At 32.4% G+C, this 13,770-nt stretch overlaps 1 long non-coding RNA gene across 1 annotated transcript; it reads left to right on the forward strand.

Annotated features, from left to right (window-relative positions):
* Positions 1 to 4,631: 4,631 nt before the first annotated feature.
* LOC129288069 (uncharacterized) lies at positions 4,632 to 11,494 on the forward strand. Its single transcript, XR_008587920.1, has 3 exons — positions 4,632 to 4,768; positions 10,400 to 10,463; positions 10,606 to 11,494. It is a non-coding gene; the product is annotated as an uncharacterized LOC129288069 (long non-coding RNA).
* The last annotated feature ends 2,276 nt before the right edge of the window (positions 11,495 to 13,770 follow it).

Here is a 13,770-nt window from a genome sequence, read left to right on the forward strand (position 1 = left end):
CGATTTGTGCCCTCTCTGTCTCTATTTCGTGGTAATGCTCATATATAGTTATGGAAGCTTGATCCTCTTCCATCATCCCTCCTTATTCCTTAGGTGAGTGAATCTCAACCCTCCCCTCTCTTTGGTTTGATTCTGTGCACATATGTAATGGTGAATGAGGTTAACAATTTTCATTCCTCTCCTTTCTAGGCTACCGTAGGTCTGTGGAAAAAAAATTTAGTAAATTAAACTGACTCTATTTGGTAAGGTAGTTCAATTATTATTGATGCTATTGATGAAGTTGGATAGGAGTTTTATTTATTCTTTGGGTTTAACATTGGGTTGTATGGAAATACACACACACAATAATAATAATAATAATTAGGAAGTATGATGAATTCAAGTATTGCTGTTGGGAGCTGTGGAATGTGATTTGAAGAGAAGGGTTTAGAATTTATATTAAATATTTATATCTACAAGAGGTTCGAGGAAGTACCCATTAGAAAGGGTCGAGTTTGGTTATGAATTTTTTAAAATTTTATTAACTGTTATAAAGATATAGTTTGGTTTGGGTGTTAATTATTTATGGATTTAACCTGAGTTTTGTGAAAAGTTTTGGTTATGAAATTATTGTGAAGACGCTTTCTAAAATATTTTTTTTATATTTAATATAAGTCATAAAGAGTTATTAATTAAAATTTGTGAATGCCTTAGCTTGTTACTTAGAAACTCCTTTACAAACTCCTTGTTATTATTATTATTATTATTTTTGTAATGTAGAGGAATGATGGGCGATAGAAGTTGGATGTACAATAGACAAGATCAGAGCAGAAAGGGGTTTACTGGAGAATTCATAGGTGGCATAGATGAGTTTATAGAGTTTGCCATAACTCAAAAAGACTTTGTATCTAATGGCATGATACGATGTCCTTGCTCAAGATGTGATAATATAAAGTTTCTTGATGTAGATCTTGTCAAAACTCACCTCTATAGGCATGGTTTTATGCCCGATTACTACCAATGGGTTTCTCATGGAGAACCCTTTGTTGCAATGGCTAGAGAAGAATGTAATATCAATTTAAGGTCTCAATTAAGGGGTGATAGTATAATAATTTTCAATGAATGTTGCAATATGGTTTTCAAAGCTGCTGGTCCTAATTTTAATCTAAATTTATTTGATGCGAATGGGACCTTTAGTGGAAATTAAATGTTTGAAGTTAAGGAAGAATTTCCTAATTGTGAAGCTGAGAAGTTTTATAAAATGTTAAAGACTGTAGAGGAGCCACTTTTTAATGGGTGTAAAACACATTCTACATTATTTGTGGTGACAAGATTGCTAAATATTAAGTCTAAATTTAATATGAGTCAGAGTTGCTTTAATCGTGTTTTACAATTAATCAAAGAATAGTTACCAAAGGATGAAAAGTTGCCTAATGACTTGTACAAGACAAAACAATTAGTTGGTAAGCTTGGGTTAGGATATGAGAAGATACATGTATGTGTAAATGGTTGTATTCTTTATTGGAAAGAACATAAAGATAAAACCACTTGTCCCAAATGTGGTCATCCTCATTATAAGCCCAGGAAGAAAGGTGGTCGACGAAAGCATAACATACCTTATAAGATTTTAAGATACATGCCTCTTACCCCAAAGCTATAAAGATTGTACATGTCAGCAAAGACAGTTGAACACATGACATGGCGTCAAGAGTTAGGGGTAATGAGCCATCCTTGTGATAGTGAAGCGTGGAAGCATTTTGACTAAAGCCATCCTTCTTTTGATGTAGAACCTCATAATGTTCGATTGGCCCTTGCATCTGATGGCTTTAGTCCTTATGGGCAAATGTCACATAATTATTTTTGTTGGCTAGTAATTGTCACACCGTACAACCTTCCGCTAGGAATGTGCATGAGCAGCCCTTATATGTTTCTAACTCTTATCATTCCTAGTCCAAAGAGCCTTGGCCAAAATATAGACTTGTATTTGCAACCTCTTATAGATGAGTTGAAAACATTATGGGAGATTGGTGTAGAAACATATGATTCTTTTAGACATCAAAACTTATAAATGCGAGCTGCTCTTATGTGGACTATAAATGACTTCCCTGGTTACATTATGTTATTTGGATGGAGCACACATGGTGTTTTATCTTGCCCCATATGTAGGGACCAAAGTAAAGCATTTTATTTGAAAGAAGGGAGGAAGCCATCTTTCTTTGATTCTCATCGCCAATTTTTACCAAATGATCATGCTTTTTGCAAAGATAAGAAGTTTTTCAAAAAAGGCCAAGCTGAGAAGTCTTCTCCTTCAAAGAGGTTATCTATTGAAAAAGTATGGGATAATGTGCATCATTTACCCTCTATTATGGAAAAAATTGGGACAAATAAGCTACCTGGTTTTGGCAATGAGCATAATTAGACCAAATGAAGTATATTTTGGGAGTTGCCTTATTAGTGCACAAATCTCATATGCCATATGCACATTGAAAAAAATATGTTTGACAATATATTTAACACTATTATGGATTATAAGGGTAAAACAAAAGACAATGTAAATGCAAGGAAGGATCTTTCTATATATTGTAACCGTCCAAATTATAAGTTGATTGAAAAAAGTGATGGCAGCACCAGTAAGCCAAGAGCACCTTATACTTTAGGAAAGGAACAAAAAAATTTGGTGTGTGTATGGATTACAAATTTAAGGCTCTCTGATAGGTATGCCTCAAATTTATCTAAGTGTGTTGACATCCAAGCTCTTCAAATATCTAAGATGAAAAGTCATGATTGTCATGTTTTCATGGAGAAGCTGCTACCAATTGCATTAAGAGACTTGATTCTTGAGCCAGTTTGGAATGTCTTAACTGAAGTCAGCATATTTTTTTAGAGATTTATGTTCAAATGTGTTGCGAGTAGATGAAATGTAAAAACTAATGAATAATATTGTCGTGACACTTTGCAAATTGGAGAAAATATTCCCCCTAAATTCTTTAATTCTATGAAACATTTACCAATCCATCTACCATATGAGGCTAAAGTTGGTGGCCCAATGCAATATTGGTGGATGTATCCATTTGAGAGGTTTGTTGTTCAAATTCTATATAAAATATTATATAAATGAGTAATTAGGTGTTGCTTCATGATAAATAACTTGTAAAATATATTTTTTACAGGACCTTACATGACTTGAAAAAAATGGTTAAGAATCTTCTCGAGTTGAGGGATCTATTTGTGAAGCATATTTGATGCAAGAAGTTTCAAATTTCTATTTGAAAAAAATGGTTATTTTCTTCCTCACTTTGAAACAAAGTTAAATAGAGTGGGTAAAAATTATGATGGTGGTGAGGTTGATGCACCAGATGGATGCCTCTCATTATTTACTCATCCAGGTTGTGCTAGTGGAAGAATGCGTAAGAGATTTTTAAATTATGAAGAATTCAATGCAGCTACACTATATGTGCTTTTGAATTGTGCTGAAATTGAGCCCTTTTTAGAGTAAGAACAAAAATAGCTCTTAATTATTACATTTAATTAAATTTTTGCTATATTTAACTGACACCTCTACTTTAAAATGTAGGATTTTTTAAAGAGGAATTGATGGTAGAAAACCTCAATATAACCAAGAATGAGATTGAGAGCAAGACAAATGAAAAGTTTGCATCTTGGTTAAAAGAATGTTAGTTTCAAACTCAACTGCTCTAAGCACTAAGATTTTATTTATTATATCTTATATAAATTATTTGTTGATCTTGTTAACTTTCTATAGGTATTCAATCCAAAAAATTGTAATAACTCAGGAATTTTAAGTTAAAAAAATTTAAAATATATAATAATATGTTTTAAATGTATTTGTATTAAAAAAAATTACCAATAAGGAATGTTGGTCTAGTAAGAGTGCAATGACTTTAAATTTTAAATTAAATGAATTCTCTCCTAATTAATATTTAATTTAATTATTTTTAATTTATGACAAATGAGAATATAGAGGCTTGGTTGAATTTATGTATAAAAATTCATAGTTTAACTCTTCTTCAAGTCAAATATGTTAGTTTTATTTCCATATGGAAAAGTGCCCTTCTCTATTAGTATGAAAACATTATAATAATAATAATAAAATAATAAAATTTGATGGGGGTAAGTTTCTGTAATTTTTGCCAAAAACTTTATATTTCATTTTTCTCCCCTTCTTTTTCATTCGACTGACTTCAGAGAGCTCAGATGGAGAAGGTTCATGATTTTTCTTCACTGTTCGTCTCCTCTTTCCTATCGCACTTTCAGCCTCCCATCGCCATCAGTTCGTCCGTCGTTCTCCTCTCTATTCACTTTCGTCGGCCACAGTGGGTTGAGTTATTGGACTCTCTAATCTTCCTCCTCTGTTCGCGTTGCTCTTCCCTCTACTCTCCATCACCGACTGTTCTTTCTTTTCCTCTATCAGAATCATGTAGCATCCTTTACTTTGTGTTTTGGGAGCTGGTTCATGGGTGTAATAGGTTCGATCTATTAGTCTTTTTAATTTTCCCTGTGACGTAGCTCTTCTTTTTCCTTGTTCGAGTGTCGCCGTCGAGTATGTGTAGTTACGGGAAGCATCGAATCTTTATTTCTTCTTTGTTGCTCTGTCGAGCGTGACGACACTAGAGTACCAGCCAGAATCAGCATCGAAGATTCATTCTCATCTCCTTGGCGATGTCGTCTGTGTTCCTTCGCATGTGTAGCTGCTCAAGTGGGTCCAGATTTTTCTCTCCTCTGTTCTTCATCTTGATTTACTCCTTGTTTGTGCTGTTGATAGTCTGAGGTAATGAACTTTGATCCTTTACTTCCCTATTGCTGAATTGCTGAATACTTGTGTTGTGGGTTAAAATATTGAAATTTTTCTTCCTCCCTTTACTGCCATGAGTAATATAGGGGATGAGGATGTAATATTTTTGGAGTTAAAGATGGATTTATCCATTGTAGGCATGGAACTTTGGAAGCTTGATTTGGTTGGTTTTCTTTGAGTTGTGATAATCGTAATAAAAAAAAGAAAGAGTAATCTATTAGTTTATTTGCTGTCAGCAGATACCGTTCAGAGTTAGATAGTAGGATGGTTTAATTAATGCAACATTTTGATTAAAGCATTTAGGTACTAATAAGATAGATAAACTTCAATTAATAAGGTTGCTCTTGCCACATCATGTTTAACCAAGTTTCTTTTAATGGAGCTTTTGTAACTAGATAAGAAGATTTTTACCCTCCGAAAATTGTAAAAAAAAAATTCTCTATATTGACAGAGCTTATCTTTGATAGGTAATTTTACTTGATTGATTTGGTTACCTTAAGAAGAAGAATTCAAAGTTGGTTTTCTTTGAACTTAAACTTGATTTTGATGGATGTTGAGTTAAAAAAATGATAAATTCAGATATTAGTGTTGGAAATTATTGAGTAAAGTTTGAGAATTAGGAAGTTTTAGTGAATGGCCTAGAGAGGTTGTACGCTATATGCTTGACAAAAAGCCTAAGAGGAGATTGTAATTTAGTAAAGTGATTAGTTAAAGTTGAAAATTATGAGGAAAGTTTTATGTGTAAACTATGGTCCTAGAACTCTAAAGTTGTTATTCTTATACGTTGGTTGAGTTGATTTTTGAAAGGTATTTTGTTTGATTCAAGTATAGGCTATTAAAAAAAATGTTTTTATCTTATTATAGGGTGTTGGGAAGAACTTGGTAAAGGTTGAAAAGGAGTGACTTTTTGAATTTTGAAATTTGACAGGTAAGTGGATAGCATCCCAACTGATATTTCATTAAAATCTCTTTTATTCAAATATTACATTTTTCATGCAAATTCTTTTTACGACAACAATGTGATTATGAGATATTTTATTGATTAAATTACTTTATTTCGTGAAATTACTTTACCAGAATTGATCATTTTAGTCAATCAGTAAATACAAGTTTGAATTCTAATTATGGGATTTTATTTTGGAAATCATTCAATTGTTACAGAAAAATGATTCATGCGAGTTCGATATTGAAAAGGAAAAATTTGATTGAATAATGATCAATTCTTCGCATGTTTGAAAGTGAATTTATGGACTTTATATAGAACAATGGTTGTTAACGATAGTTCCGTTAGCCCTTGGCGCGCCATGGTACACTTAGCTAGGAAGGTGTTTATAGGAGGTGCTAGCCCCGTGCGATGGCCAACGCACGTGGAACGGAGGGATGGTTATTTGTGAGCATAGTACTCATGTTTGTTTCCTGGCTCTGGCCGCGTTTGGTTTGTATTACCCTCGTGGACTGTGTCCACATTTGTTTCGTGGCTTCAGCTGTGTTTGGTTACTTACCTTCGTGGACTGTCCACGTTTGTATTCATGACATAAGTCGCGTTCGGTTATTTACCATCGTGGACTGTGTGTCCACGTTTGTTTATTGTTCTGATAAGTCCCTAAAATTGTGAATTTAATTATTTGGTGATTTTAAATTTAATTGGTTTTTATTTAGTAAATTTTTACAAACATTTATTTCATTTATGTGCTTTCTTCAAATCAAGTGTTAATAACATTTGTTATGATAGTGCAATAGTTCAAGATTTTATTCAAAATTTTATAGAGCTATTTTATTTTGAAGATTGTTAAATTTTTATGGAGATTGTTGTCTATTTAAACTACATAATTATTTCAAACTTTTCTTTTTTTATTCATGTTTAATTGTTTATTGTTGGGACGTTATTCACTGAAAAAAGTATTTTTGGTCTCAGATACCATAGCTGGTTTTGTACTGATTGCTGATCTCTGATGGGCTCATTGCCGAATTGACTAGAGGATTAGTTTTGATAATATCATCTTATTCATGTAAAATTCAAAAACCTATGTAGTATCTTTTGAAAGTCCAATTTAGAGTGCTTCACATTAACTATAGTTAGGGTCTGATTTCTTTTTTTTTGATGTGTTAATTATTTGTTGCTAAGGAACAAAGTTCTATATTGTTGGATATATGTTGTAAACTTTTTATTGTAGAGATTTTGAAAGATCCTATGTTTAGGGGAGGTGCTATAGAAATTTTTATAAAAAGTTTGATATTTTGAATTATGTGAAAAGTAAAATTTGATACATTAATTTAGGACTTTTCTTAATTAAAGTTTTAGGGTTGTGAATTTGTGCATATATCTTATGTTAGTCATGTTAACATTTTAGAGCATGACAGAAATGGTGTTATTGATAGTCGAGTAAAGTACTTAGCTTCTGGTCCTTTTCAAGAAGTGTGAACATGGCCTCAATACATTGTCAATGGTTATAGGTTCCATACAATTTCACATGGCTCAAATAAAATGAGAATGAATAGTGGTGTCTGTATTAAAGGAATGTATTATGGTGATTCTGAGAATGATTACTATGGATTGTTAAATGATATAATAGAATTAGAATATCATAACCCAAGCCTTAAAACCACAACACTTGTGTTGTTTAAATGTGATTGGTTTGATCCTACTATCAATAAAGGATGGAAGGTGCATAATCAATTTGGTCTTGTTGATATTAACTACAAGAGAAGGTTTTCCAAGTATGAACCCTTTATATTGGCTGAACAATCTCAACAAGTCTATTTTACTGAATATGCTAGTAGAAAAAAGGATAGAGCTGATTGAAGGGTTGTGTATAAAATAAAAGCTCGAAGTATGATAGATTCACCAGATTTGGCTTATCAAGATGATGAAGTGTCAAACATAATTAAACCGGATGTAAATGATGGACTTGATTTGATAGTAGAAGGTGGAGGAATTGAAAAGGAACTTGTAGATCAAGAGGACATTGACTGTGAAATATTTGATATAGACAATCAAGAAACTGTTGATTCTCAAGACACTGAGGAATCTGAATTTGAGTCTGAAGAGGAAGATAGTGAAGAGGAGAACAATGAAGTTGCTCAGTATGATAGTAAGGATGAAGATGATGATGGAGAATCAAGTTGATTAACTACCTAGAATTGGGTGATGGTGAGGGACATAATTCATGATTTATTGATTTTTAATTGATAGATGACATGGTTAAGTTTGGATCTCGTATCAGTTTCATTGATTTTGATGCTCAAGTTTTTAATTACACAAATATATTGGCGGCATGATTATAACTAATTTGAGACATGTAAGATAAAGAACTAACTTAATGTTTAGAATTTAGAATTAGTAATTAGTACATTTGCACATCTTAATTATTCAATCTAGACATGTACGTCATAATTATAAAATTCCTCTTTGGTAGTTCCTATAACATGGTGGTTTTCATTATATTCATGTCAAATTAAAAAAAAGGTGCAAGGTTGCCCTATTATATATCCTTGTTCTGAATTTTCTAAGTGAACAGATTGAGTGGTAGTAGCGTCTGGTTCAACGATTGAGCTTAAAATGTTTGCCCTTAAGCATGCTCTAGTAAGCTTATTTCCCTATCTGATCCAGTATATGTAATTAGCACATTACCTATATCCATCTTCATGTTTTATCATTATATTGACTTCACATTTTATTGCTATAATTGGTCTTTGTTGCTTGTGGTTATGCCTACATTTCATTTATACCTACTATTTATCATGATTTGCTCCATAGAATAGACTGACTAGATGACTATATCTTTAATTTGTTTCAAGGAGTTACTGCTATAATATTCTGTGCTGCTATCAGCAAGTAGGCTGACCTTCCATTTGATTACTTATTTCATATGAACTGCTTAGTTTGTTGTTTTAAATTTGATGGTTCCCAAAGCAAGATTGTAAAATTTAGTAGAAGTCTCTTTATAGTCCCCTTGACTAGAACCCTACTTACAATAAAGTAGTGTTAAAGACGTTTGTAGTATAGTTGAATGATAAGCTGGTACTAGTCTGGCAGCTGTGAATATTAACATTAATAAGATTATTTGTACCAGGTTAAGTAATGAGCAGGCTGATAGTCTACCTATCCTTTCAATCTTACTGGCAATTGTTAGTTTGTGTAAAGCTGAAGTGTTAACCTCACACTTGCTTTACACAAACTCCTATAATGACTAGATATGCAGTTCGTACTTGCTTTTATGCAACTAGCTTCCATTTTCATATTATTTTCATTCTGCATTCTACATATGATTTCTTGCTAACGACTTGTGAGACATCCTTAATTATTCAAACCTTAGATCTAAAATAAAAATAATTCCTATGGGTAGCTACCCCCGCATCATGGACAGCAGTAATAGCACTTTGGAGCTGTGAGTGTGCTTTATACTGCTATCTTTATTTGTTTTTATTTAAACATTGTGATAACTTCTTAGATTTTTTGAAATGTCATTCTATGAAATTTTCAGTCAAGCTTTTGCCTTCGCTTAGCTTAACAGCAGTGTAATTTGATGAAATGTCTACCTTCAGTTTGTTCTTACATTTGTCTATTGGATCATTATATATTGATGTTAGGATTTTTTAGGTTTAGTCCAGTCAACTTGTTTTGGAGCACTCGTTATGACGAAGCAATGACTTTGTTTTTGGTATGCCTCAAGGAATTTGCAGAGCTTGCCAATTCTAAGGATCAGGAGAATAACATTCCACCTGAAAAGTGTTTCAAATTGCCTTATAAATAAGTTCTATCATATGCATTAGTGGCAATGGATATAATATCAACATAAGATCTTGAATGTGTATTAAGATATTAAAATTATATATAAATAAAAAGATATCATGTATCTTGAGTGGGGCATTTGCTATGATAATTATGTATTTTTCTATGAGTACAATTTTAAAATATATTGCTTTAATTATGATATATACACGGCAATAGATGGAACAAATAAGATGCCTTCTCTCCTCACAAAGCAATAAACCCTTTTTTCCTTCTCATTAAGTCATCATACACAATTCCCTCCACCCACCCTAACCGAAAAAAACATTTATGTCAACTGGCATACTTTGTAGATATACTTTTGTCACATGTCATGGCGAATTGCAAATTAGGCAACTCCAATTTTGACTTCTTAAATACATTTTAGGCCCTTTTGCTATGTATGTTGATGAAGTCGATGAATGTATGGCTTCGTGCTTATCTTAGAAGAACTGCTCAAACTCCTATAATGACTGAGGTAGCTAGATATGCTTGCTTAGATTTCACATTCCAAACATTTATTAAATTTCTTCTTGTTTCCTTTTCTTGCTGACGAGAACTTGAACATACAAGAGAGAAGGAATCTCTCCTATGAGAGTGTGACATTGGTGGAGGACTAGTTCTTATATCATTCAATACTTTAGTTAAATCATCTCATTATTTGAGCACATTCCCAAGATATTAATATTATCTTTACTCTTTATATCTTTATTTAAATTCAACAAAATGATGACATTAAATAAAAATTTTATAGGTCGAATGTATTAGTGTCTAGAGTCAAGTGGTGTGTGGTTTATTCATACATGCTCATTGCTATTTTATTTCCTTTTTTATAGCCACTGTCTGCTGTGGCTTCTTCATTACCTACCTCCTGAGTTCCTGTGTGAGTGCTATATTTAGGTAAGTTCTTTGACTTGCTTCAACTATTTTAGGTGCTTCTATCTGAATTTTACCCCCTTATTCTATGATATGTGGTTGATCCTATCTTATTGTCTAGGTTTGATATGTTAACTGATTGTCAAGGTTTCTATATACTATCTAGATATGCCAAGAAGGAGAGGTCGAAGAAGAATACAAGGGGGTAGGGGGAGTGGCATTAGTGATGGAGTTGAAACAAATTCCACCACATCACAAAGTGAAGTTCCTATAAAAGTTGTCAACTCAAACACTAGATGTGTTCAACCACACCTACACATATCTGGAAATGGGGATTCATATGTTGATATTGATTTAAAAGTTTTGTTGTGATTTTTTTCTTTTAATTTAAATACATTTGTCTTTACATGAAGGTTTACCTCATATTGTGCAATTCGTGATATCACTAAAATAATCAAAAAGTCATTTACTGGCTTATGACCTACTTGGACTTCAATCCCGTCTCACATTAGAGACAAATAGTTTGAACAACTAAATGTATGTTATGATTTTTTATTTTTTTGTTCTTAAATTTGTAGATTCAATTATTAGAAAATTTTAGAAAGCTTTGGTTTTGTTAATTTGATTGTTATTGTAGAGATTATATCATTGGGAAGAGAATGATGAAGATATAATTAGAGGCATTTTTGAAGTTGTGGGCTTTAGAAGACTCTGTGACACATTCTGTAAATTGAAAGAAAAGCTAAAAGATAAAGAAGATTATATTCCCAATTGGATTAGTGCAGACCATTGGAATGAACTTAAACAACACTGGAATACTATAAAGTTCAAGCAAATTGCAACCACTAATTCAAGGAATAGATTGGTGAATCCTTCTTTGCATACAAGAGGATCAAGTCCTGCCCATGAACATGCTTATAAATTGGTAAGGTTTGAGTCATTAAGTTGTAAAAATCTCATATTGTACCATTAATGTTTTGATTTTAAATTTATATTAATGATTATTATTTTTGTAGGAAAAAGATAAAGGAAGGAGACTTATGTTATCTGAAGTGTACAAGGCAATACACAAGAAAGAAAAAAGGTGATCAATGGGTTGATGACAAATTCAAAAATGCATATGTAATTTTAATGTTAAAAATGATAATTAATTTACTTCTTCATTTATATCTACTTACTAATTAATTGAAATTTGAATTTTATTAGGTCAAGTATAAACATAACATTCAAATCGATTTATATCAATAGCCAGTTGGAGAAGAAAAGCAACATAGAGATTTTGAGAATGTTGCAATGTTTGAAAATGAAGGTGAAGGCCAAGATGTAAATGTTAATGATGGAGACTTCATTGAAGTTCAAGCTTCTCTCTCACAAGATCAAGTGGCTCAAGCATGGTTGAAGGCAGTTGGTGGGATGAAGAAGACTGGTAAAGTTTATAGACTTGGATCACATGCTGCTATGGTATGTGGAAATCATGGCAAGACCACTTGTAATATCAATATTGTTCATCCTACTCCTCTACATCCTACACCTTCACGTCCTACACTAAATGTAGGAGATTTTGTTTAGACACCTGTATTTGAAGAAACTGTTAACCGTGCAATATAGCAGAAGATAGAATATGTATTCAACTAAAGGATGTCAGAGATGAGATTTTCCATTCAGCAGGATATTTTTAGGGCTATTCGTAGTTTAGGTAAAACAATCCCAACTCCAGAGCAGCGTGCTAGCAATGCAAATTCTTCCAAGCAATCGGATCCAAATGGTGGTGGAAAATAACCATGTTATTTCCTCAGTTTTTCCTTTATTTTTTATGTATGAGATATTTTAGAACTCTTATTGAGTTTATTACTCTACTATCTTATAATACTGTATGACTTTTGATATGTGGTTAACATATTGAACCACTTGATTATGATATGACTTTTTCATATATGGATTATAGATAGATTGAACCACTTATATTATATTGTCCACTTTAGATTTTATTTTCTAGTTAATTGCTTGATCAAATAGGATTTATTTATAATCAAAATTTTGATTCTTACAAAACTACTGTGCACTTTAGTGACCAAAGTGTGAGGAATTAATTAATCTCTAATTGTTTGCTGTCCTGATTTTTTTTGTTGCTAATTATAATCTATTAGCGAGGAAATAGTGATGACATATTCCTCGCTAATTTAGCGAGGAATACACCCCTCGCTAAAAAAGTCCTAGCTAAAAATAAACTTAGCGAGGAATTAACGAGGCATTAGATGCCTCGCTAATTTTAGAAAGGAAATAAAAAGTCCTTGCTAATTCCTCGCTAATTAGTGAGGAAAACATTATTCTTTGCTAAATATTAGCAACCTGTCATTTAGCTATGCATTAGTGAGGAATTAATTTTCTCGCTAAAAGCACATTAGTGAGGAATTAATTTCCTCACTAAATTGCTTTTAGCGAGGAATAAGGTCCTCACTAAATACTAATTTTCTTATAGTGCCACTATTTGAAGAAAATGCTTCAAGAAATGAAGGCCACATTCAAGGTAATCTCAATATTTCAATCATCACAAACTTTGAAATTACCATAGAGGTGGATAGGTGATCATGTGTGTATCTTATTTATCAGAAAGGCCTGCAGATACAAAATTAGTCTATATAGGTACTATTGTATTTGTTGAAAGTAATTCTTGGGAATGAAAGCCTACATGTTTAGGGAGAAATTCTTATATATAATAGATATACCACATCATCTATGATCTGTCTAACAAAAGCATGCCTTTCTCCATGTCCAGGATATAAAAACTGTCTGCAAAACTTTTTGTTGACATGGTAAGCCAATTAGGAGAGTGATTTCTATTGCTCACCATTCCTTGGTTTTTTTTTTAACCTTGACATACAATTCGATTAATGATTTTTGCTACATTTTCTAATAGTAACTAGTTTTGGGGTTGTTTTCAGTTTTTGATGCCTAATGACATTATCAAAATTGCACCAATTACATCCAATAAAGTTTGATCTAGTTACTAAAGATTTGGTCTACAATGAACAAGGTCATGAGTTCAAATCCCATTACCTATGTACGTGGGGGATTTATAAGTACATCTATAAATGTTTTTTAAGCTTATGTCTTGAACCTTGGTGAACTACCAAGGCTCAACTTACATAAATTTTATTTTATTGAAAAAAAAGAATTGCACCAAGATCCCTTACTGTCACGCCTCAAAATTTAGGCGTGACTAGCTTGGGATATGCATAAGAACTCACATCGCTTTAGCCTTGATGCCAATGCTTGTAATTTCATTAGGACACATTCATGGTATTGAGTGGGGTTCCTCATTTTATTTTAC

This window comes from Prosopis cineraria, unplaced genomic scaffold, assembly GCF_029017545.1.
Source record: "Prosopis cineraria cultivar Desert tree isolate PC_DT_omini unplaced genomic scaffold, ASM2901754v1 PC12, whole genome shotgun sequence".
NCBI lineage: Eukaryota > Viridiplantae > Streptophyta > Magnoliopsida > Fabales > Fabaceae > Prosopis > Prosopis cineraria.